Below are 27,188 nucleotides of genomic sequence, written 5' to 3' on the forward strand. Positions count from 1 at the left end.
AATGTCAAGAAAACAAAGATCATGGCAACTAAACCTATCACCTCCTGGCATATAAATGGTGAAACAATGGAGGTTGTTCCTAGTTTCATCTACTTGGGCTCCAAAATAACTGCTGATGGCGATTGCAGCCATGAAATTAAGAGACGCTTGCTCCTTGGGAGGAAGGCAATGGCCAACCTTGATAACGTTTTCAAGAGTAGAGACGTAACTTTAAGAACGAAGATTCGTATAGTGAAGGCTATGGTCTTCCCAGTAGCAATGTACGGAAGCGAAACCTGGACAGTAAGAAAGGCTGAGCGCCGAAGAATAGATGCATTTGAACTATGGTGTTGGAGAAAACTCCTTAGAGTTCCGTGGACTGCGAAGAGATCTAATAAGTCCATATTACAGGAAATCAACCCAGGCTGTTCACTGGAAGGTCAAATACTCAGGCAAAAACTAAAGTACTTCGGTCATATCATGAGAAAACATGATTCACTGGAAAAGACCTTAATGCTGGGGAAGACTGATGGTAACAGGAGAAGAGGGCGACAACGGATGAGGTGGATTGATGACATCAAGGAAGCCACGGCTCTCAATTTAGAAAGACTTCGGAAAATAGTATACGACAGGAAGAAATGGCGCACTTTGGTCTATGGGGTCACGGAGAGTCGAAAGCGACTAAACGACTAACAACAACAACAACCGGTAGATATGACCCTGTCTTTCGTATTACAGCTGCGAAACAAGAAAGCTGTGAGAATAAACAGAGATAAATATTTGCTTTTAAAGGAATGTTTCTGGTAAACATGTCCAAGTGATAACGTAAGTTTAATTGAAACAGTTAGGGAGTTTATAGAAAGCACTTCGTCCGGGATAGATAAATTTGTTGTTAATCAGGATTATGAGATTACTTCATTTATTAATTTATTAAATTAAGTGAAACCATATTTTGAGAATGAGCTTAAAACCAAGTGACTAACTTGAAATGTATTCTGGAAATCTTAGTTTTATTTGTTGGGAAAATTTAACTTATGAACGTAACGATTGAGAGGAGATGTCGGATAGTAAGGGACTTTACCTCCACAAGTGCTGTGAGCGTTTGCTGTTGTTGTTGTTGCTGTTTCTTTTTTATTTTGATTTGTTGTACTTTAATTTAATTGAGTTCAGCCTTCAGCCTAGAAATTTGGATGGTCATGGGGTCATCAACCTCAGTGACTTAGATTAAGGCCATCTGCCATTATAGCATCATTCTTCTTGCAGTCATCATCCACAATGACTTTAATGGAAATCACAGAGTTAGATGTCAGTCCATGACATAGTCGTAGGTTACATCGATTCAATTAAGGATCCATGCCGTACAATCACTGTGCGGCACCTACCGATTGGACAGCCTTAATTGTGATGTAGATGTTGCGACCCAAGAGAAAGATCCCATGCAGATTGCTGATAGGTAAGGAAGGTAGGTATCCTTCGAAGGGCCTTAGAGGATTTAATATAATGGTTAAAAATTGGGGTAATCTTGGTGTTAAGTCGGCGTATTTTGGTGTATCTTCTTCTTCTTCTTTTTTTTTTACCGGGCGAGTTGGCCGTGCGCGTAGAGGCGCGCGGCTGTGAGCTTGCATCCGGGAGATAGTAGGTTCGAATCCCACTATCGGCAGCCCTGAAAATGGTTTTCCGTGGTTTCCCATTTTCACACCAGGCAAATGCTGGGGCTGTACCTTAATTAAGGCCACGGCCGCTTCCTTCCAACTCCTAGGCCTTTCCTATCCCATCGTCGCCATAAGACCTATCTGTGTCGGTGCGACATAAAGCCCATAGCAAAAAAAAAAATCTTTTTTTTTTGCTATGGGCTTTATGTCGCACCGACACAGATAGGTCTTATGGCGACGATGGGATAGGAAAGGCCTAGGAGTTGGAAGGAAGCGGCCGTGGCCTTAATTAAGGTACAGCCCCAGCATTTGCCTGGTGTGAAAATGGGAAACCACGGAAAACCATTTTCAGGGCTGCCGACAGTGGGGTTCGAACCTACTATCTCCCGAATACTGGATACTGGCCGCACTTAAGCGACTGCAGCTATCGAGCTCGGTGGTGTAACTTTCGAGGCAAGCATTGTGGTATATTTCTGGAGTAATCGTGGTGCCACTTTGGTGCAAAATTGTTGCATATCCTTTCGTATTTACCCCGAGAAACATGTTACAAAATCGTTTGTATTTGTATTGTCATTTAAATTTATATAAACTTTAAAATTTTAATTCATTATAATGTCCAATATTAGGTTTAATTGTACCAAGACTCCAGACCTCGTGTTAGGGGGGTTGAATTATCATGAATCATGATGGTGGTACATGCATTCTCACATGGAAGCCGATCTTAGTGATCTCCAGACATTCTTTATTTTATTCTTAAATTAAGATGGTGGTTTCTAGTAAGGATGCCCCTCAGGTAACTGAGTTAAGGTCTCCAAAGCCAGCACCTCTCATCATCGTTGTTATTATTCGTTTGTTTCTAATGGACAGGTATGAGTTCGTTGGTCAGCTGTTGTTAAATGTCACAAGTTTTCATGTTTCGTTTCAAATGGTCAATAAACCTAAACTTTTAAGTTAAACAGTCGTCAAGTTCACTCATTGTAGACATTAGTTTTAAATTACTGAAACCCACCTCTTACCTAAGCAAGTGACGAAGAACCCGTAAGCGACCGAAGAGAAAGATCCCATGCAGGTAAGGAAGGTAGGTATCCTTCGAAGGGCCTTAAAGTGTTTAATATGATGGTTAAAAAGTCGGTGTATTTTTGGTGTATCTTTCGAGGCAAACATTGTGGTATATTTTTGGAGTAACCGTGGTGCCACTTTGGTGCAAAATTGGTGCATATTCTTTCGTATTTACCCCAAGAAATGTGTTACAAAACTGTTTGTATTCGTACTGGCATTTAAATTTATATAAACTTAGAAATTGTAATTCATTATTTGGGCCCGGGCCCCTGGGCATTTGCCCCTTCTGCCACCCCCCACTGTCACCGGCCCTGCACACATAAAGAGAATGACAGAGGAAAGGATACCAAGGAGGATTCACGAAATTGAAATAAAAGGAAAGCGACCGAGAGGAAGACCAAGAGACAAGTGGATAAAAGGAGTGGAAGAGTGTGTACAGAGAAGAGGAGAGGACTGGGCAAGAGTGACGAGGGAGAAGTGGTGTGAAAACAAGAGGAGATGGAGAGGCTTAAGATCCAAGCCGACCTAGCCAACAGCTGGAAACTGCATATGATGATGATGATGATGATGATAATGATGATGATGACGACGACGATGATGATGATGATTTGACCATCCTTGAAATAGTTTACTGCTACCTCAGAGATGAATATCGACTCAGAGTAACCTAGAAAGAAGTCACTGTGCTAACCCCAAAGCTCTGCACACCTTTCCTTACGTGCAGTAGAATCATCGTTTGCTCGTCAGAACAAAGACCTGTTTCATTGCCAGAAGTTATTATGCATTCAACTTTTTCGCTCCGTACAGGTTCCGAGGTATGACGCAACTTGATTTTAATGGCCACTTTTTCACTGCTGGAGGGAGTTGTTTGGCTACATGCAGTGTCTTGTCTTTTATATGGTCTAGATACCCGATCCACTCTAATAATGGTAAGGTGTTCAAATGATTGAAATATTTTTGTGTTCAATGAATTAGATGGGACACAAACATCTCTCGCAATCTAACTTCATCGAACTCTGCCTTCGAGGAGATCTTGCCAGTTGTCCAGCGAGTTTTTACTAATTATGAAAAATTTGAAGATCACATTCTCTCAGATATTTTGTACCTTCCAAGTGGCTTTTCCTCCCCGGTAATTCCTTGTAGATGTCAACATACCAAACTGCTTAAGGCAACTTATTGGTTAAAAGTGGTACATGTTTCGTATATTATAAACATCTTCAGCCACATAACACTGTTTACATGAAAAATTTATATAATGACAAAGTAATTAATAATTATTTAATGAAGCGTGGCCTCCGGAGAGGTCTATCGAGTAGATGCCTGATAGGCGACATGTATTGGGTCGTCCTGTAATCTTGCCTCCTTAGCAGGAGACCAGCCTACTGAAATTTTCTTGAGTTTATAATCTTCAGTGTAGTTGCTTGCTGTTATAATAATAATACCGAGCAAGTTAGCCGTGCGGTTAGAGTCGCGCAGATGTGAGCTTGCATTGGGGATATAGTGGGATCGAATCCCACCATCGACAACCCTGAAGATGGTTTCCGTGGTTTCCCATTTTCATATCAGGCAAATGCTGGAGCTGTGCCTTAATTAAGGACAAGGCCGCTACCTTCCCAATCGTAGCCTTTTCCAATCCTTCCGTCATTGAAAACCTTCGTTTTGTTAGTGCGACGTTGAACAAGTAGCATGATAATAATAATAATAAGAAGAAGAAGAAGAATCGGGGCCGATGATCTCTATGTTAGGCCCCTTTAAACAACAAGCATCATCATCATCAATAATAATAATAATAATAATAATAATAATAATAATAATAATAATAATAATAATAACTTCGTGTGACTACTGCAAGCCTGGTGGAGCCTCTGTAAGGCGAGAGTGAGCAGCATCTGTTGCGTATGAGAAACTGCTTATTGTGGTGGAGGATAAGAGTTGTGTGTGATGTGTGGGCTGCTGGAATATAGGGGACAGCACAAATACCTCGTACCCGAGCGAAGGGAACTTACCGTTTATAAGACTGAAATAACTAAACTCAGTCGGGATCGAACACGAGTCCCTAAAGACCGAAGGTCAAGACGCTGACCACTCAGCCACGAAGACGGAAATTAATTAATAAATAATTATTTAATGGAGTGTGGCCTCCGGAGAGGTCTATCGAGTAGATGCCTGATAGGCGACATGCATGTCTGTAAGAATGAGGCCCTACCTATGATGAAAATGCTTAAGAGAGCACATACTCCCAGCCCCCGAACCGTCGGAATTAACCAATGAGGGTTAAAATCTCCGACACGGCCTGGAATCGAGCCCGTGACCTTTCGGTTCAAAGGCCAGCATGCTAACCATATAGCCATAGAGCCGGAGATAATAATAATAGTAATAATATTGGTTTTGCGTCCCATTAAATATTTTTACGGTGTTTTTTTTTTTTTTTTACGCTGAAGTGCTGGAATTTTTCGCATTAGTTCTTCGCCCATCAGTCTATTAACACGAGGCTGAATGACGTATTTGAGCACCTTGAAATCTTGCCAGACTGAGCCGAGGTCGAACCCACCAATCTGGGCTCAGCGTTTTTTACAGTCTGAACGACTCAGACTGAGATTGCATGTGTTTGTATTCATTCTCATAACACACACCCCACTACCAACTCCCACAAAACACGCTATAATTTGACATGTTCTTCAACAATGCGTTGGCGTCAGGAAGGGCACCCGCCTGTAAATCTGGGTTAATATTCATATTGCCGGGCTGAGTGGCTCAGACGATTGAGGCGCTGGCCTTCTGACCCCAACTTGGCAGGTTCGATCCTGACTCAGTCCGGTGGTATTTGAAGGTGCTCAGATACGCCAGCCTCGTGTCGGTAGATTTACTGGCACGTAATAGAACTCCTGAGGGACTCAATGCCGGCACCTCGGCGTCTCCGAAAACCGTAAAATGAGTTAGTGGGACGTAAAGCAAAGTAACATTATTATTGATGATGCTTGTTGTTTAAAGGGGCGTAACATTTAAGGTTATCGGCCCATCATTATTATTATTATTATTATTATTATTATTATTATTATTATTATTATTATTATTATTATTATTATTATTATTATTATTATTATGAAAATTCACACTTGATGTCAGTCCCAAATATTTGAGAGTGGCCCATTAAAGGTGCTCATACAACCAGGAAAGAAAAATGCTGCTACATTTTAAGTAAATATTTTATCATATTGTTGTTCACCCAGTCACAATCTATGGAGCTGAATGCTGTTCAGTTACAACAGGGATGCTCACCATACGGCCCGCGAAGGCATTTCATGTGGCCCCCTAGCCGAATTTTTATAATGTGCTAAAGTTTCAGTTTATGATTTTCGTAGAGACCGAAAAAATTAGTTAGTAAGAACTTTGTTGTAATTGCAACTACAGGTCGAATTATTTAAACTTGAGTGTTGTTCGCACTTAAGGGACAGTTCGCGGACTGAAATCTTATTAACTTTTATACGGCACTTCGTAATGAATTTTTTCCGGATTTCTTAAAATTTGCGAGAACGTACTTGTGTGTGTTTGGGAGTACTTACATTTGTAAACAAATATTTTCATAAGTGAAAACTTACGTTTCTGGATCAGTGATGAATACCTACATTCCATTCTGAAGGTGGCTGGGTCGAATCTGTCTCCAGACATTTCAAAACTGTCACTCCAATCGAACGCCCAGATCTCTCATTAATGTGTAAATTTATCCAAAGTTAAAGTGTTGTTTACTTTTCTCAGCTTGTTTGGTATTGTGTGTCAGGTTACTGTTTGTATTGTCGAATAGTAATGTGAGAGATCGGTTGGTTAATTGGTTGGTGATTGAAGAAGGGGACAGCTGGGTGTGTGGATGTATTTATGTGTTAGAGAAGGACGAGAGGGAGGGGAAAATAATGTGGCTCGTGGTTCGTTTCGGAATCTGACATTTGGCCCGCCCGCAAATTAAGTTGAGCACCCTTGCGTTACAAGACGAGTAGAGCATCCATTTACACTTTTTTTCTTTTTTGCTATTTGTTTTACGTCTCACCGACACAGATATTTCTTACGGCGACGATGGGAGAGGAAAGTGCTAGGAGTGGGAAGGAAGCGGCCGTGGCCTTAATTAAGGTACAGCCCTAGCATTTGCCTGGTGTGAAAATGGGAAACCACGAAAAACCATCTTCAGGGCTGCCGATAGTGGGGTTCGAACCTACTATCTCCCGACTACTGAATACTGGCCGCATTTACACTTTTTGGAGATGTGTATATTGCGTTGGTTGGTGGGAATCTCTCGCCTTGACAACATTACAAACGATGCTATTCGGCGGAAGATAACTGTCGGACCGACCAACCGAGCAGAGGAAAGGTGGCCACTACCGTAGTTCCAAACATCTGCATTTGGGAGACGGAGAAAGGCTTGTCTCGACCATAGGCTGTCCTGAGAATGGTTTTACGTGATTTTCCATTCTCCTGCACTAAGGCAAATGCCGGGACAGTTTCTAGTATAGGTCCGGTCGCTAACCCTCTCACCTTCTTCACACATCTACATCATCACCATATACGTCCTGGCCTGAGGGCCTGAGAAACGTCGTCACCGCCTAAGATGCCCTACAGGGAAGGAACGAAGATATTTAGTAGTAGTAGTAGTAGTAGTAGTAGTAGGATGTCATCAACGCCAACTTGAGAGCTTTCCACATACAGCGCAATGATGTTTTCGATCGTGGACGTTCCTTGATCCGTCAAGCAGACCGTAAACCAACAGGAAAAACGCTAAGAAGAAAACGAAGAAGTCTGGCAAAGAAATATAATAATAATAATAATAATAATAATAATAATAATAATAATAATAATAATAATAATAATAATAATAATAATAAGCTTTGGTCCTTTATTACAAAACAATCCTTGGCTTACTCTTCAAAACACGTTTGTCCTGTACGCGCTTTTCCAGTGAAACGTATTTCTAATACCTGAGAAGAAATGACAAGTAGTGTTTAGGATAATTTTTAATGGGTGTTTCCATTTAAACTCGTTCTCAAAGTGTACAAGGACACTCTTACTGACCAAGTGCAGTTAAACGTTCGTGGATTAACTAGTTAATAAATCTCTATGATAATTTTCTCCTTCCTTTAGAATGGGATTTTAGTCGGGGAAATCTTCAGCAAGCGAATCTTAATTAAGACCACGACTACTTCCTTCCCAGTCCACGTCATTCCTATCCCATCGCCACCGAAAACCTGTAATACTGATACTTTTAAGTACCAACAAAAAGAAAAAGAATGCTAGTGTTTAATGTGAGAAAATAAATTTTCACCTAAGATGATCTAAAAATAAATACCACCTGCCTACCGAAATAATATTTCCTTTGCAAGTTTATCGCCTTTTTTCAGACTTAAAAACAGGATTATTTTTTCGTTGTATTTCCATTTAAAGGTACCTCGACTTGAAAAGCAATACAAAAGTCACATTTTGGCTTTCACGTTTTTTTAATAGGATAAAATTTCCTGAATTTGAAAATATATAATAGTCGTACGTATATTCCTGGAGCAAAAGTGTATTTTAAAAAGTTTTTTAAGTATGACTGCACGTCTGCTACTTCCCCTCAGCCGTTGGTTAAAACTACTTTTCCATAAGTGGCATTTTCTAATAGTTAGGTGCACTATTCTCTGGAGCCTTAAGATCTAGAGCAGAGGTGCTCAGCTGGGCGCCCGTTGAAGCTGGCCTGACGTAAATGCGGGCAGCTTCCGTAGCAAGCATACGTCACAGTGAAGCGAGAGAGCGAAACACTTTGCAGGAAAGGGAACAGTGACGTTAGATTGTAATTACGAAGTTCTTTATTTATTTATTTATTTATTTATTTATTTATTTATTTATTTATTTATTTATTTATTTATTTATTTATTTATTTATTTATTTATTTATTCACGAAGCACAAGATACAGCTACGCTGAGCAAATTTCACTTGCACTGTCAACAGACTATTTAACAAACTTAAACTTTCATAATAAAATATAACAAACATAACAAAATATAACAAGATCAGGTACACATCCTACTAATAACTGTCCAAATCGAAAACCATGAGAATGTCCATGTTCATAGCCAAGTCGTCGTGGGTCAAGATGGCGGTATAATCCCTTCACATCAACTTATCTTTAAGATACTATTTACACACCTCTCGAATACACTTTTATTTGATGATATATCAAGCTCTTGTCTCCTATTAATATTGTTAAAGAGTGTTGGGAGGCGGATTAGGAAAGATCGTTGAAATATTGAGTGCTGAGTGTGGGGAATGTGGAGAAGGTCTTTGGTTCTGGTGGAGCGGGAAGGAACGCGGAGAGAGAAGAGAGAAACAAGATGTTCCGAGCGGTAATATCCATTTAAGATCTCGTGGAGGAAACTCAGGGCAGCTACCTGTCGCCTGATGTGCAGCGGTGAGACATTAATTGCCATTAATATCTGCTGCGTAGACAGATTTCTGAGCTTGGGGTTTCTGTTCCTTACAATTGCAGCAAAGAAAGACACTGCTCTGTCTAACTGCTTGGTATTGGAGAGGGCGGCTGTTGTCCAAATCGGAGAGCAGTAGTTTAAGAGAGGTTGAACGATCGTGAGGAAGAAGTGGCGAAGAGCAACGGGGTCAGAAATTTCTGTGAAGCGATAGAGAATGCCTAGTAATTTCATAGCCTTGGTTGTATATGTTTCTATATGGGTCTTAAATTGTAATTTTGTATCGAATATTACACCTAGGTCACGCTGTTGCGTAACCACGGTGATGGGCTTGTCGAGTAGGTAATATGGTGTCGGTAGAGGAGATTTACGCAGTGTTATGGTCATGTGGCTGCATTTTTGTGGATTGGGGATAAGTTTCCAAGTACGGCACCAGTTCGAGAGGGCATTAAGCGATGACTGTAGCAGAGCTGCATCTGCTGGATTCCTGATCTCCCTAAATATCTTGCAGTCATCAGCAAAGAGTAGGGTATTCGCTGTTTCGTTGAGTTCGGACGGCAGATCGTCCATAAACAAAGAAAACAGCAAGGGGCCAAGAGTACTGCCTTGTGGGACACCGGAGGTGACTGGTAACCATGAGGATGAAGTGCCTGATATTACCACTCTCTGCCAACGGTTATGTAGGAAGCCAGCAAGAAGGGTCAGTAGACTGCCATGTATATTAAATCGTTCGGAGAGTTTATGGAGCAGCAGAGTATGGTCAACACAATCGAAAGCTTTCGAAATGTCTACGTAGCAGATATCCAGCTGTGATTTAGCTGCAATGGCGTGTGATGCAAAGCTATGCAGAGTGGCCAGGTTTGTTAGACAAGAGCCACCTGGTAGAAAACCATGCTGCTTGGTTGAGATATACGGCAAAGTGAATGCGAGGAGACGCTGGTGTATAATTTTTTCAAAGATAAAGGATAGTGTGGGGAGAATAGAGATTGGTCGGTAAGATGAAACATTAAATTCGTTGCCTGATTTGAGAAGTGGAACAATATTTGCCTGTTTCCAGGTAATAGGAAAATAGCCCGCGGCAAAACATCTGTTAAATAATTTAGAGAGAGGGACGCAAAGAGTGCTGGCAGTATTTTTTTAGGAAAAGAGGACCTATAGTGTCGGCACCGGTAGCTTTGTTGGTACGAAGAGTTTGAAGAAGGTTATGAACTTCACTTGGTGTGGTAGTTATGCTTGATAGGGTTCTGTTTGAAGCTGTACCAACGGGAGGGAGCGGTTGGTTTTGTAAGGGAGGGGAGAAGTTTGAGAAGAAATACCTGTTGAACAGTTCATTGCGATCAGCGCCATCTGCTGTTGTATCGTTGTGGTTCACGCTGACAGGAATCCGCTCCGTCCTTCTCCGTGTGTTGATCAGCGAAATGCTGATTGGGGTACAGTATTTTTTTCAATAACCCGCTATAATCGCAAGAAAATCGACCTTTTAAAGATATTCCGGTTTGATTTATACCGCGCTCAATATAAACAGTCAGTTTTATTTGTTTATATTTATGCATTCAAAGAAAACTAACACGTTAGAATTTACAGGTTTTAAACGTACAAGCTACGATTTGCAATTCCTTGGGTGGGAATGACAGTATTTCCCTTTCTTTCTTTCTTAATCTGCTTACCCTCCAGGGTTGGTTTTACCCTCGGACTCAGCGAGGGATCCCACGTCTAACGCTTCAAGGGCCGTGTCCTGGAGTGTGAGACATTGGGTCGGGGGAGACTGACCAGAACCTCGCCCATGTGGCCTCACCTGCTATGCTGAACAGGGACCTTGGTGGGGGATGGGAAGATTGGAAGGGATAGACAAGGAAGAGGGAAGGAAGCGGCCGTGGCCTTAAGGTAGGTATCATCCCGGCATTTGCCTGGAGGAGAAGTAGGAAACCACGGAAAACCACTTCCAGGATGGCTAAGGTGGGAATCGAACCCACCTCTATTCATTTGACCTCCCGAGGCTGTGCCCGTTCCAGCCTTCGTATCACTTTTCAAATTTCGTGGCAGAACCGGGAATCGAACCCAGGCCTCTGGGAATGGCAGCTAATCCCACTGACCACTACACCACAGAGGCAGACATTTCCCTTTAAAAAATAAAGTAACATTCCTGTTATTCATTTAGCAAAAAGTAATATATTTATATAATTCAGCACGTTTACTGCTTGATTTCGCACAGTGTTGTATTGTTGTGTAACTTTCCCTGTTCACTGAATTTCTGAAAATAGTATTTAAAACTTATCAGGCGTCTGATGATAGTAACTAGTCTCTTAATGGAGAGGGAGTTTCATTACGAGTGAGGACATAGATATTTACTACCCAAGATTAAAGTACAATGTGTAAATGTATCCACCAAACAGATGTACAGTGCGTAAAAAATAAATAACCTAACCGATGTTATTCTCGGTAAGGATGAGTGGATTGTTGGTGAGTTTATCAGATAATTTTAACCCAAGCAACCACAAGCTACAGCTCCGTATTATATTATAAATGTTTCTAAAGTACCTCTTGAAATGTAATAGTGAAAATTATAATGCATTACGTACAATACACAAATATTTGAGGCTGTAGGCCTAACTCTTTATTGTATCCGGTCAAAATACACAAACTTCAAGGAATGGAAATGACTTTCACAATGTAAATTGAAAATGACGTGGATTTCAGTCCTCTTCCATTCATTATTTTCTGCCTCCATTTCAAACTCGGGTATCGAGAGTGACTCGAAACATTTCGCCCAAACTTTACAGCCTTCACGTAACCACAACGTCACTGTGGTTGAATAGCATGCGCACATCGGCTGCCTGGCCATAGCTTACAGTGCTGTGTGCCCGCGGGACGAAATACCCACTGTGAGCATCTCTGAGCTAGAGCATTCAAACTTAGCACACTTCTAAAATGACCTAAAAGCTCCAAGAAAGATTTGAAGAAAATGTATGTTTCACTAAAATATTAATAATATGGCACAAACCACCTGCAATTTTTTTACGAAAAATATTTTCTTTTTGCGAGTACTTATAAACACAGTAAGATATATTTTCGTAAGTCATTAGTCCGCCTCTGTGGTGTAGTGGTTAGTGTGATTATCTGCCACTCCCGGAGGCGCGGGTTCGATTCCCGGCTCTGCCACGAAATCTGAAAAGTGGTACGAGAGCTGGAACGGGGTCCACTCAGCCTCGGGAGGTCAAATGAGTAGAGGTGGGTTCGATTTCCACCTCACCCATCCTGGAAGTGGTTTTCCATGGTTTCCCACTTCTCCTCCAGGCAAATGCCGGGATGGTGCTTAGCTTAAGGCCACGGCCGCTTCCTTCCCTCTTCCTTGTCTCTCCCTTCCAATCTTCCCATCCCCCTACAAGGCCCCTGTTCAGCACAGCAGGTGAGGTCGCCTGGGCGAGGTACTGGTCATACTCCTCAGTTGTATCCCCCGACCCAATATCTCACGCTCCAGGGCACTGCCCTTGAGGCGGTAAAGGTGGGATCCCTCGCTGAGTCCCATGGAAAAACCAAGTAAGTAAGTAAGTAAGTAAGTAAGTAAGTAAGTCAGTAAGTCATTAAAGTAATATCTCTTGTTAAAATTGTATGCAAAGTTATGACAGGAATAAGAACTTTGAAATGTGATTTGTTGCTGTTTGCATCCGTGTCGATGAGCTATATAGCTTATAATATGCTTGTATTTAGCACTAGTTGACGTTAAAAAGCGAGAAGAGTTTGGTGGTTTTGGAACAAATAACTTCTTTTTGATATAAACTTGCAAAATATGCCTTAAAAAATGCCTGTTCACGTCCAAGTGACCTCTAAAAATAATCACCACCACTATATCTGGTAAACTTTTATTTTCTTCCTACCCCGAAGGTATTAATTTTGTGATGCCTAATGAGTCTTGTATCTTCTTATCTGTCTCAGACCTTTCCTTTCTTCTGATTATCAGAACCCGCAATCTGACAATCTGATAATTCCTCCTCTGTCCATCAAAAGCACCACCAACCTCCAGCAGGTTCATTAAACCTGAACAGTAGACCCTAACCTTTAGGCATTAATAAGTTAGAATGCAAATTAATTTTGGTTGTTAGGAAGTGTGATAATAATAAAAATGTTATTAGCTTAACGTCCCACTAACTACTTTTACCGTGGTTTCCCATTTTCACACCAGGCAAATGCTGGGGCTGTACCTTAATTAAGACCACGGCCGCTTCCTTCCAACTCCTAGGCCTTTCCTATACCATCGTCGCCATAAAACCTATCTGTGTCGTTGCGACGTAAAGTGCCTAGCAAAAAATTACTTTTACGGTTTTCGGAGACGCCGAGTTGCCAGAATTTAGTCCCGCAGGAATTCTTTTACGTGCCAGTAAATCTACCGGCACTAGGCTGACATATTTGAGCACCTTCAAAAACCACCGTACTAAGCCAGGTTCGAACTTGTCAAGTTGAGGTCAGAAGGCCAGCACCTCAACAGTCTGAGCCACTCAGTCCGGCATTAGGAATCCTCGTCTAGCCCTCTGTAACGCAATGTATAGAGATTAACATAAATTCTAGGGGTTCAGTTGGGTCATGCCCCTAACGTTTATGCAAAACTCTTAGCATAAATGCTGTCCAGGCAAAAGTATAATTGTCACTCGCTTCAGTAAGTTTGTATTCTAACCTATTACTGCCTAAAAGTCCGCTATCTACCTGTCAGTTGATCTCACTCACCCCAGGACAAATTCAAAACTGCTCAGGACGTTCCCACTCAAGACCGTGATGCAATGTTCATAGGTAAAATAAATAGTCAACATGATCATATTTAAATACTATATTTCGCAACTTCTCGAAACGTAAACAGGATTGTATAAAAATAATCACCCCGAAGTCTGGATGATAGACATGACTTTATGATTCCTAGGTAAGTTTTGTTCTACAAGACAATTTTAATTAATGTTTGTGCTATAATATAGAGTTACAACCGTATTTGTAATATATATCTTCGGGTTTGTGACACAAAAATAAATATACAAGAATGACAAGATTACTTCGAAATGATATAGGACACACCCCTCACATGTAGAATACGCTGTATAGACATGAGTCCGGGAACGCCTCCACGCTCTCCGGGCCTAAACCCACTAGACTTTTATTTGCGGGGGCATTTTAAAGCTCTTGTGTATCGAAGTAGTACAAGATGCAAGGAGTCTTCGAGTTATATTCCCTCTTAGCCACAACATCCAAAGCTACTCACTTAGCGGCCGACGATACTTAATATCCGTTCTAAGAGAACTGTACATGATAACCTATTTCCTCTTATAATATACCATGTGATTCAGCCGCCCCTTCCAATGTAGTTTTATGGAACCCGAAATATTAATTCCGTCCTGAAAACATCTACCCTGTAGGTATGCTCAGACAATACAACCAGATATCTTGGTATTTACCACCTCGCCATGATAGAACGCTGTAATATTATACTCGCATTAAACAAGATTATACTCGTATTAAACACTGGAAGGCATGCGTGTGCCTTCTAGATCATATGAAAATTTATAATGTCCAATAACGGACCATTTATATTGATATCATATGAACCTGACACGCCGGCGAAACACTAAATTGATATTGTGACCGCAGTAAACCTAATACATGCTATAAGCTGCACAGTGCTCCGTACGAAACCGAAGCGTAGCGTAGTTGGTAAAAGCGCGACGGGGAGCGCTTGCGTGTAAGGTCGGAGTTTCGAGTCCGGGGCAAAGATTCTACGTTGTTGAAATATTTCTTTAATGCGTACCGCACGTAATGTAAATTCAATACCCGCTCCCATGCAACTTGTGTGTGAATGAATGTGTTAGTGGCACTAAGAAGAGACGATTAGTTAGCAGGTCGGACACATACGGACCGAAAATAATAGGAAAACTGCCTTGACAATGTTTTATCGCAGCAAATGCTCGACGTGATGACCGTTTTTGTTTTGCACATTTTTGGGCCCTGTGTCCAACAGCGTCTTTCGCGCTGAAGAATTCCAGGTAATTGCTCGGCAGGCGTCCGTGATGAGTTGCCGGGGCTGGTCGGAGTTTTCTGGCGCTTCAGTGTAAACTAAATTCATCAAATGCCCCCACAAGCAGAAGTCTAACGGCCTTAAATCCGGTGACCTGACTACGATTTGAATAAAAAATAAAACGAGTAAAGAAACACGCAATTTTAGGCTGTTTATCTGGAACTGCCCGGAAGTGATTTTCGATTTTTTTAGAAGTTTGATAGATCTATCCAAGACCCACAATTTGAAACCTTTCCGGGGCCTTTAGCCCTTCAACTTTCGGGTCAATTGAAGAAATTGCTTAATTTATCGTGTTTTGTAGTATGGGGACCCCTACTGTGTCTGCCGTTTTCAACATTAAAACTTACATTTTGTATATTTTTTGTACCTCAATTATTTTACCAACACTAGACGTTATATGCAATCTTTATATTGGCCTACTTTATTGATAAAAGTGGTTATTCGATGTGTTAATTATTTGACATTATTGGATTTTCAAACAGTATTAAACATTATTAAAAGTTTCATTGAGCATTAAAATGCACAGAATCGTATTATCCGTGTTTACAGTCATCCATGTGAATTTGTCTGATGATTAGTCCGGATAATCGAGATTTTACTGTACATAGTTTTCTAGAACTTACATTATGAAGATGCATAATATTAATTATAACAAGTTAAGCACTCCCAAATATGTCCTTGTGCTTTAAGGTATGCTTGGACACCATCTGAATTTTTACGATGTATAAATACAGGAGTGGTTTCAAAATGTACCGGAAATCATTTTCTAACTCCAAACTCTTTCCAGAATGCCTATCAACTTAGGAAACGCACACTAACACACATCTTCGTTTTCTACTTAACGTAACTTTTTTTTTGCTTTACGTCGCACCGACACAGATAGCTTTTATGTTGACAATGAAATGGCGTATGGCTTTTAGTGCCGGGAGTGTCCTAGGACAAGTTCGGTTCGCTAGATGCAGGTCTTTTGATTTGACGCCCGTAGGCGACCAGCACGTCGTGATGAGGATGAAATGATGATGGCCCCCGTGCCAGCAAAATTAACCAATTAAGGTTAAAATTCCCGACCCTTCTGGGAATTGAACCCGGGACCCCTGTGACCAAAGGCCAACACACTAACCATTTAGCCACGGAGCCGGACTTTATGGTGACGATGGTATAGAAAAGGACTAGGAGTAGGAAGGAAGTGGCCGTGGCTTTAATTAAGGTACAGCCCCAGACAGCATTTGCCTGGTGTGAAAACGGGAAACCACGGAAAACCATCTTCAGGGCTGTCGACAATGGAGTTCAAACCCGCTGTCTCCCGAATGTAAGTTCACTGTTACTTGACCCAAAAACGCGCAGCCACTTGCCTGGAGACGAGGGCGAAACGTAGGACTTCACTCTAGTTTTTAATACGTATATATCTTTCAAGTTCGAGAATTTCATCAAAATCTTATACGGGAATTTCAGGCTCTTTCCGTGTTAGGCTAGGTAGTTAGTGTGCTCCCTGTTAGATGAGAATTTACCGAGGGAGTTGGCCGTGTAGTTAGTAGTGCGCAACTGTAAGCTTGCATTCGGGAGATAGTGGGTTCGATTGCCACTGTCGGCAGACCTGAGGATGGTTTACTATGATTTCCCATTTTCACACCAGGTAAATGCTGGGGCTGTATCTTAATTGAGGCCACGGCGACTTCCTTCCCACTCCTAGCTCTTTCCTGTCCCATCATCTCCATAAGACCTACCTGTGTCGGTGAGACGTAAAGCCAATTGTAAAAAACAAAAAATGCGAATTTAAACAATGGGAACAGTGGTCTGGAGACAAAGTGAATGATGGGCGTTACTGGCACTGGGACATTATGTCTGATTAGGTGAAGATACAAATTACGGAGCTGAGTGTGCCTGAGGCGTCTCAGTGTTATGAAACGTCTGTTATCGCAGAGAGAGCAATATTCAAAGGAGTTCTTTGCCCTACTTAAGGTCAGGTACTTATCCAAGGTGTGGCCCTGGTTCGCATGCCAAGTTCTTGGCTACCTCTGCACATGACGTCCAAGGACGATTCCTCTTTTAGGATATAAAATCTGCCTCATCTGTGAACCCAGCATCATTGCTCCTGTATCTACAGTTCGCAACGTAACATCAACCATGCTGAAGTTCGTAAGTATCGAACACAGTTTTATTAGGGTTCGACACCACCGGTTCTCTGCATATTAGCAGGTTTTCTCATGCATTTTCCAAGCCGATCTGTCTTCTGCCATTCTTTCAGTCTTCCAATATCTTAAATTAATTTTCACGCTGTCTATCATTTGATACCTCTTTCTTCCTATCAACCTTTTCCCTGCAACTTTTCCGTCTAATGCATGTGTTATAAACACCTAACCAATTCTTCTTTATTCTTCATTACCGTCCTTTATTCACATTCTCTTTCCAACACTACTTCATTCTTTAATTTGTCTTGCCAGTTGATCTTCTCCATTTTTTTTCCCATACCCATATTTCAAAAGATTTCTATCTTCCTTCTTCCTCCATTCTCAATGTCCAAGTCTCAGGCCCATAAAGAGCAATGCTCCATACAAAGCACTTCACTAACCTCTTCTTAAGGTCAATATTCAGCGGTCCACTCATCAGTACCCTTTGCTTCATGTATACTTGCTTGACCATTGCGATTCTCCTCTTCACCTCATTAGAGTTGTAGTGGTTCAAATCCCCGCTAATACACTCGGGATTTTGGAATGAAAATTATCTTCGAAACTAGCTTGCTTCTAATTGGCGGCGGATATTATTATTAGTAGTAGTATTTTTTACAATTGCTTTACATCGCACCGACACAAATAGGTCTTATGGCGACGGTGGGATAGGAAAGGCCTAAGAGTGGGTAGGAAACGGCCGTGGCCTTAATTAGCCCCAGCATTTGAGTGGTGTGAAAATTGGAAACCACGGAAAACCATCTTCAGGGCTGCCGACAGTGGGGTTCGAACTCACTATATTTCGGATGCAAACTCACAGCTGCGCGCCCCTAACCGCACGGCCAACTCGCCCGGTATTATTATTTTAAGATTATCTTATTAGCATAATCAGTCTTACTCTTTTGCTCAATGGTCAATGTAGAGGCGATCGGATCTCAGGCTCGATTCCTAGCCGGATCGGTGATTTTAGGAGCGTCTGCTCAATTCTTCTGACTTGGGGACTAGCTGTTCCTGTTTGATAGAAGCTGTTACTGTATTATTAACTGACAAAAAATTAATCCAGCACAAACATCCCTTTGTGATTTTGAGAAATGTTAACTGAATTAGAGCATTCAAATATAAAAGTTAGCAGCTTTGATCTTCACATTCCGTAAATGTTAAAATGGAATTTTCAACAATATTTTGTCTCAATACACATCTGTTCATCTACGCATAACACCAGGGGCGATGTGACCCTTAAGGCTCTAAGGCTGAGCCTACCCTTTATTCCCCAAATTAGTTTTCTTTCGCCCTTATTAGTGTATTTCTATTGATATTTTCAATATTAATATATTTGAACTCGCGCTGCCTAACGCATGTCTTTGCCTACAACCAATAGCCATTCAGCTCAACTCAGTCCGCTTCGCGCACAAGCAGTAGCAACCCTGACGACTCCTGGAATGGAGGGCCGTTTATAGTGCCTACTGTCTTCCCAAGGAGCTGCTGGTCATCGTAGTGGAAGAAACCCACAACGCTGATTGCCCACTGAGCCGGTTGTTAGTAACTACTACAATCTAGGTGTGTTTGGGAGAACTAAAACAGTACAGTATAGTGCACCATAACGGATACAGGGTTGTCGACGATGTTCAACACAAGATAGCATAGTTTTATGACATGGTTAAACCACGATAAATACTACAATGCTTATCAAGGAAATTTCGCAGCCTTGTGAAAAGTATACTTCTAAGAGCTGAAACAAACCCTGTGCAGGTCTTATAGTCCATGTACCCCCCCCCCCTTTTGCTTTGAATAATACGGCATTATTATTATTATTATTATTATTATTATTATTATTATTATTATTATTATTATTATTATTATTACTATTATTATTATTATTATTATTATTATTATTATTATTATTATTATTATTATATAACTCAACTTTGGGCCGATATATTAAAAATGTTTCATCGTGTTCACAGCGTCAATAGGTGAATCCTTCGATAATGTCTTAAAATACGTTTTTTTAATTAAACGATTGCCAAACATAATAAGCCTATCAATAAAATGTATAATAATTTCTAAGCAGTCACAATTTACTTTTATACGCATTACGGATTTGAAATTACACTTCTGCTCTCTCATTAATGTGTAAGTGAAAAATACAATTTAATTAAGATAATTATTCTATCTTTAATGTTTTCGATACCTGGTATGAGTAACGTGTGTATCTTTTAATAGGAAGGAAGTTTGGACCTCTAATGGCCCTTCTAGTAGAATAATGCTATAATTTTCGAGAAATTCAGCACGTTTGTTACTTTCGAGATTCATTCAATCTCAGCCTCCCCTACAAAAAACTAACGCTTCACCACTGCATAACACACTACATTGCCAACCCTCACAGAAGCACATAATAGTTCAATGCATCCTTCTTCATTGGGTTGGGTTGACGTAAAGGCAGGCAGAAAGCAGGCAAGAAGTTTTATGTAGTTATTTCTTTCTGTTGTTGGTTTTACGAGGCACAGGTTCAAAGCGGCCTAAGATGACGATGAGATAGGACGTTGCTAGGACTGGGAAGGAGCGATCGTGGCCTGGCGTGAAGATGGGAAACCAGAAAACATCTTCAGGGCTGCCGACAGCGAGGCCCCACCTTCTCCCGAATGCAAGCTTACAGCTACACTGCCCGGACTGCGTAGCCAAATGTAATTACTTACATCGTGATTTTTGCCACAATATTTCACGCACCCCGAAAAAGTGAAATTTTATTTCTGCCATCCGGTAGAACAAAATGGAACGTGAAAATGATACGCAGGCAGTCTAACTAACGCAGACACATCCGTCACTCCACTATCAATGATGTCATCTTGCGGGCCTCGTTTCAGCATAAGTTCCTTCTATACGAAAATCAACTGGCTGCTGCCGCTCAGATGGTGAAAGGCCAGAGAGAATGTGCCATGGCAAAGGTGTGTGTAGACCTCTCCTGTGGGATCGATCAATCAATCAATCAATCAATCAATCAATCAATCAATCAATCAATCAATCAATCAATCACCGTTGATCTTCATTTAGGACAGTCGTCCAGGTGGCAGATTCTCTATCTCCTTTTTACCTAGTCGTTTCTTAAATAATTCCAAATAATTTGGAAATTTGTAGAACATTTCCCTAGGTAAATTATTCCAATCCCAAACTCCTCTTCGTATAAACGAACATTTGCCTCAATTTGTCCTCTTGAATTCCAACTTCATCGTCAAATTGCGACCTTTCCTACTTTTTAAAAACACCACTCAAACTTATTCGTCTACTAATGTCATTCCACACAATCTCTCCACTGACAGCTCGGAACATGCCACCTAGTTTAGCAGCTCGTCTCGTTTCTCCCAAGTCTTCCCAGACTAAACATTGCAACATTTTCGTAACGCTACTCTTTTATCGGAAATCACCCAGAACAATACAAGCTGCTCTTCTTTAGATTCTTTCCAGTTCTCGAATCAAGTAATCCTGGTGAGGGTCCCATATACTGGAACCTTGCTCTAGGTGAGGTATTACCAGAGACGTATATGCCCTCTCCTTTACGTCCTTGCTAAAACCCCTAAATACCCTCATAACCATGTGCAGAGATCTGTACCCTTTATTTGCAATATAGGGATTTTGCTTGTGCCGATACATTTGCCCAGTCCAATCTTCCTGTATCATCAATGAATACCGGACGTGCAGCCGGGAGTAGGGAAAATGTTTAAAAATAAGAATAAAATACAGTAGTTTGTTGGACAAATTATTATTCGTACCAGTAGCCGTTGAATCCAGTGGTACATGGGGTAATGATGACCTCAATTTTATCACAGAGGATGACGAACGGATAGCTCATATTTCCGTTGATGCTCGATCAACAACGTTTCTTATTCAGCGCATCAGAGTAGTTTTACAGTGTGGGTATGTCACATCTATTCTCGGGACACTGCCACCTGGAAAATAGCTGGATCCACTTATCAATGCTTAGCTCAAACTGCTGTACAAAAAACGTGAAATTTGGAAATTGTAGCCTACTTCTTATAAGGTATTGGCAAGGAATGGTGGAGGTGATCGTTATTTTAAGGTACATGACAGTGGCGTTATGAGCCTTTGCTGTAGACTTCCTGAACTTTAAATATCACGGATTCGGCCGAAATCGAATCTGCTGCGAACATATTACTCTACACAATAACTAATTGTCCAAGGGCTCTGACATGATTAATCGATGCAATGGCGACCAGTCCAAAAGGGCCAGGGAGGGCTGCATGCAGATGCTTACAACGCTATGATACAGGGGCTGGATATCTGTACTGAGAACTAAACCAATGTATCACATTTTATGAAACTTAGAGCCATATAAACGTAAGTCCACTGCCATTTTATTTTTATGGCAATAAAATAATGATTAACTATTTTAAGTGTAAATGATATTACTGAACGTGCTCAGTGATCAAAACTACACAAACTGCTCAAACACACTCAAACTACACAACATGCTCTTCAACTGACGTTCCTCCTCTCTCCTGTAAAATGACTAAAATGTCACGTTGATTTAGCCCTCAAGTACAGATTGTAGGCCTACATGTAGGCCTATTTCATTTTTCTCTTCTTTAACATTAATAATAATAATAATAATAATAATAATAATAATAATAATAATAATAATAATAATAATATACGGGTACGTAGCTGTAAACTTGCATTCGGGAAATAGTGGGTTCGAAACCCACTCTCGGCAGATCGGTACATACTTGAATTTTTTTGCTGAATTTTGACTTACAAAATAAATGTTCATCATTGTTCTTGATATATTTTGTGTAATTTTGATCCTTGAACAATTCATTAATATAATTCTTCTTCTTCTTCTTCTTCTTCTTAATCTGCTTACCCTCCAGCGTTGGCTTCTCCCTCGGACTCAGAGAGGGACCCCACCTCTACCACTTCAAGGGCAGTGTCCTGGAGCGTGAGACATTGGGTCGGGGGACAAACTCGGGGAGGAGGACCAGTGCCTCGTCTAGGCGGCCTCACCTGCTATGCTGAACAGGAGCCTTGGTGGGGGATGGGAAGATTGGAAGGGATAGACAAGGAAGAGCAAGGAAGCGGCCGTGGCCTTAAGCCCGCCATTTGCCTGGAGGAGAAGTGGGAAACCACGGAAAACCACTTCGAGGATGGCTGAGGTGGGAATCGAACCCACCTCCACTCAGTTGACCTCCCGAGGCTGAGTAGACTCCGTTCCAGCCATCGTACCACTTTTCAAATTTCGTGGAAGAGCCGGGAACCGAACCTGGCCCCCGGGGGTGGCAGCTAATCATACTAACCATTACACCACAGAGGCGGACCATTAATATAATTTACACTTAAAATGGTTAATTATTATTTTATTACCATAAAAATAAAATGACTGTGAACTTACGTTTATATGACTCTAAGTTTCATAAAATGAATAAAATAATGTGACTTCCGTTGGTTCTCTCAGGCACAGATATGTAGAGCTTGTTTTAGCCAACATATACTACTGAGAAACCTCAGCCGTTGTATTTATCTTCAACACTCCCCGTTACCAAGACGTGCAGTCGCCACAGAACTGATGCTATTTTTAAACCTGCAGGTGCTCGTGATCCTCGCCGTGCTGGCCGTCGCCTCAGCTCAGTACGTCTACAACTACCCCTACAGCTACACTCCTGCCGCCTATCCCGCAGTCAGAGGTTACACTGGCTACTCAGCTGGATACGCCGCTCCGTACTACGCCAGGAACTACGCCTACGTTGGATGAACATCTTCTCACCTCTCTAAGTATGACATTAACATTATATTTTATGATTTTATTATACTGTACTTCTTGTCTGATCTAGAAATGATGGATATCTCTTTATCTTCGTTTGCAGATTTCTACAGTCTGGACCACAGCCGAAGCTTATATTGGGGTGTTATGTATCTCGTAGATACCTCTTCACCAATATGGGTTACATAAATTTTACCGCACATATTTTGTAAATGGTTCTCTTTACAATTATATGTAAATAAATACTCAAACAAACACTCAAAATGTATGTTGCAAACCTGGTTTATTCCATTCTCATCCTTGTTAGTCCTTTTTCTAATTCTCAAAAATTATAATAATTAGAATGAGATTACAAGTTCTGAAAATCGCTCATAGAAAAAGAACGTCAGAGACAAAGGAGCCGTACGTACTGATTCCATCTGGCATAAGACCATTAGAAGCGATAAATTCACACCACGCATAACAAGACTGGCTGTAGGCCTATAAGGAATGGAGTTGCCAACATCGAACATTCTTCAGTCACTTTCATATTGTCGAAAATAAAGTGGAGGCAGGGATATCGACATACACTTCGACTTGCATTTATTATGATGATTAATGAACATGAACATAATAATCTATGCATTCATCTTTGATAATAAAAATATTATTTTTAAAAATTCGTTTACCTCCAGGTTGATATTTCCCACCGGACTCAGCGAGGCAACCCTCCTCTGCCGCCTCAAGAGCATTTTCCTGGAGCGTGAGACATTTTAGTCGACGATACAGCTGGCGAGGGGGTTCGGGAGTTCCAGTACCTCGCCCTGACGGCCTCACCTGCTATGCAGAACAGGGGCTTTGTGGAGAATGGGAATATATGAAGGGATAGAAAGTTAGGTAACATCCTGGCATTTGCTAGGAGAAAAGTAGGAAACCACGGAAAAACACTTCGAGGATGGCTGAGGTGGGAATCGAGCCCTCTCCCTCTCTCCTCATTTGACCTCTCGAGGCTGAGTGGACTCGGCTGCAATCCTCGTACCACGTTTCAAATTTCGTGGCAAAGACAGGAATCGTGGCAGTTAATCACACTAAACGTTTCATCACATGGACGATAATAATAATAATAATAATAATAATAATAATAATCGGGCGAGTTGGCCGTAAGGGGTGCGCAACGGTGCTCTTGCACCCAGGAGAGAGTGGGTTCGAACCCCGCTGTTTGTAGCCTTGAAGGAGGTTTTCCGTGGTTTGCCATATTCATACCAGGCAAATGCTGGGGTTGCACCTTAATTAGGACCACGGCCGCTTCCTTCCCATTCCTAGGCCTTTCCTATCCCATCATCGCCGTAAGACCTGTCTGTGTTGGTGCGACCTAAAGCAAATTGTAGTAAATAATAATAATAATAATAATAATAATAATAATAATAATAATAATAATAATAATAACATCCATACGTCATCATTATAGCCCGTTATGTCTTTCAGCGTTCTGTCTGCAAGCCTCTGTGAATTTACTACACGCCACCACAATCCTCTGTTTGTAACTATACTACTACTACTACTACCACTACTACTACTACTACTACTACTACTACGAATAATAATAATAATAATAATAATAATAATAATAATAATAATAATAATAATAATAATAAATTGTTGAAAAACGTAATCGAAAAGATAATGGATAGACAGAAGAACTGAAAAGAAACTGAACGAACGTATGAAGAGATATAGGGAAGAAACAGTATACTAAATAAGTTCAATCAAACTTCCTATTTGAGCATAAGAAATTAAAAATTGCCTTGCGGAGGCAAATCTTCCGACGGATGGAACACTACAAATTATTGTCGTGGAGGATTGGCATTGTGGAGTCTGTGAGTTGCAGGAATGCTGGGCACTGCACGACACCCAGTCCCCAAGCGTTTAAGATTAAAATCCCTCGATCCGGCTGGGAATCGAACTCGGGGTACCTAGGATCGACGGCCAAGACGTTGACAACTCAGCCATTGAATAATAATGTTTTATGTCTACCCCCTAGTCCCGTTTCCTAATACGGGGTCGCGGATCAGGAGAGATGAAATGTTATGAAATATCTTTTTACGGCCGGATGCACTTCCTGATGCCAACCTCAGCTGAGGTGTTAATGAAGACGAATAGAAGGATGGTGAATTAAATTGGGTGAGAAGATGGAAGGAATCGTCTGCGACCTATAAATAGTTATGGCCCGGCATTTGCCTGGAAGTAAAAATGGAAAACCACAGAAAACCATTCTCAAGACAGCCGACGGTGGGGTTTGAACACACTCGTCTCCCGAATGTAGAGCTTGGCTCCATAGTCGATCACTCCGACAACGTACAGTAGGTACGAATCTTCTTCAGGATAAAAAATTTAACTTCATCAAATAGGTCCATGATGATACTAATAATAATTAACTACTTTTACAGTTTTCGGAGACGCTGAGGAATAGATTTTTTTCTCATCAGGAGTTCTTCAAGGTGCCAGTATTGGGTTGTAGATAAGAGACCATTCATTATCTTCTTTGACAATCTTCTGCGTGTTCATTTAATTCGTGACAAGAGTTAAGATAACGAAGAACTGTGTATTTTATTTTACTCATACGTATTGACCAATATATCTAAAACTGTCAAATCTTCTGGTTTAGTAGCAATACCAGTGCACTGAAGTACTTGGACACGAATAAAAATCCGAACACTAGGCACCGGAGGGATTCGAACCCTCGATCTCCTGTTTACTAGACAGGCGCTTTAACCAACTAAGCCACGGCGCCACGCACGTTACGTATCGTTACTTTGCAATATCAACCATTTGTTTCAGTACACTGTAGTTTTAGCAAGTCTTCGTAATTACTTTAAAGGGCAGGAATTCTGTTTAAGGCCCCTTTCTCAGTAACTAGTCAAGTTATAATTCTCACTGAAGATCAATCTCGGTTTATTATTATTATTATTATTATTATTATTATTATTATTATTGACCGCTCTGTGGTGTAGTGGTTAGTATGATTAGCTGCCACCCACGGAGGCCCGGGTTCGATTCCCTGCTCTGCCACGAAATTTGAAAAGTGATACGAGGGTTGGAACGGGGTTCATTCAGCCTCGGGAGGTCATCTGAGTAGAGGTGGGTTCGATTCCCACCTCAGCCATCCTGGAAGTGGTTTACCGTGGTTTGCACTTTTCCTACAGGCAAATGCCGGGATGGTACCTACCTTAAGGCCAAGGCCGCTTCCTTCACTCTTCCTTGTCTATGCCTTCCAATCTTCCCATCCCCTGCCAAGGCGCCTGTTCTGCATAGCAAGTGAGGCCGCTTGGGCGAGGTACTGGTCATCCTCCCCAGTTGTATCCCCCGACCCAATGTCTCATGCTCCAGGACACTGCCCTTGAGGCGGTAGAGGTGGGATCGCTTGCTGGAGTCCGAAGGAAAAACCAACCCTGGAGGCTAAACAGATTAAAAAAGAAAGAAAGAAAGAAAGAAAGAAAGAAAGAAAGAAAGAAAGAAAGAAAGAAGAAGAAGATTATCCGCCTTTGTGGTGTAGTGGTTAGTGTGATTGGCTGTCACCTCCGGAGACCCAGGTTCAATTCCCACCTCAGCCATCCTTGAAGTGGTTTTCCACTTCTTCTCCAGGCAAATGCCGGGATGGTACCCTATCCCTTCCAGTCTCCCTATCCCCCACCACAGGCCCCTGTTGAGCATAGCAGATGAGGCCGCTTGGGCGAGGTACTGTTCCTCTTCCCCGCTTGTATCTCCGACCATATGTCTCACTCTTCAGGACACTGCCCTTGAGGGGGAATCCCTCGCCGAGTCCGGGGAGAAAACCAACCCTGAAATGTAAATAAATAAATAAATAAATAAATAAATAAATAAATAAATAAATAAATAAATAAATAAATAAATAAATAAATAAATAAATAAATAAGAAGTCGGGCTGGGTAGCTCAGGCGGTAGAGCACTGACCTTCTGAGCTCAACTTGGCAGGGGGTATTTGAAGGTTCTCAAATACGACAGTTTCGTGTCGGTAGATTTACTGGCACGTTAAATAACTCTTGCGTGCAACATTTCGGCTCCAC

The 27,188-nt window shown here is 41.3% G+C and overlaps 1 long non-coding RNA gene and 1 other non-coding gene across 2 annotated transcripts; one reads left to right on the plus strand and one right to left on the minus strand.

The window, feature by feature from the left end:
• Positions 1–17,242: 17,242 nt before the first annotated feature.
• LOC136867056 (uncharacterized) lies at positions 17,243–23,388 on the plus strand. The gene is made up of 3 exons (XR_010859610.2): positions 17,243–17,322; positions 22,951–23,135; positions 23,228–23,388. It is a non-coding gene; the product is annotated as an uncharacterized lncRNA (long non-coding RNA).
• Positions 23,389–25,820: 2,432 nt separating this feature from the next.
• On the minus strand, positions 25,821–25,894 carry TRNAT-AGU (transfer RNA threonine (anticodon AGU)). Its single transcript has one exon. It is a non-coding gene; the product is annotated as a tRNA-Thr (tRNA).
• Between the last annotated feature and the right edge of the window lie 1,294 nt (positions 25,895–27,188).

The sequence above is a fragment of the Anabrus simplex genome, chromosome 3, assembly GCF_040414725.1.
Source record: "Anabrus simplex isolate iqAnaSimp1 chromosome 3, ASM4041472v1, whole genome shotgun sequence".
Taxonomy (NCBI): Eukaryota; Metazoa; Arthropoda; class Insecta; order Orthoptera; family Tettigoniidae; genus Anabrus; species Anabrus simplex.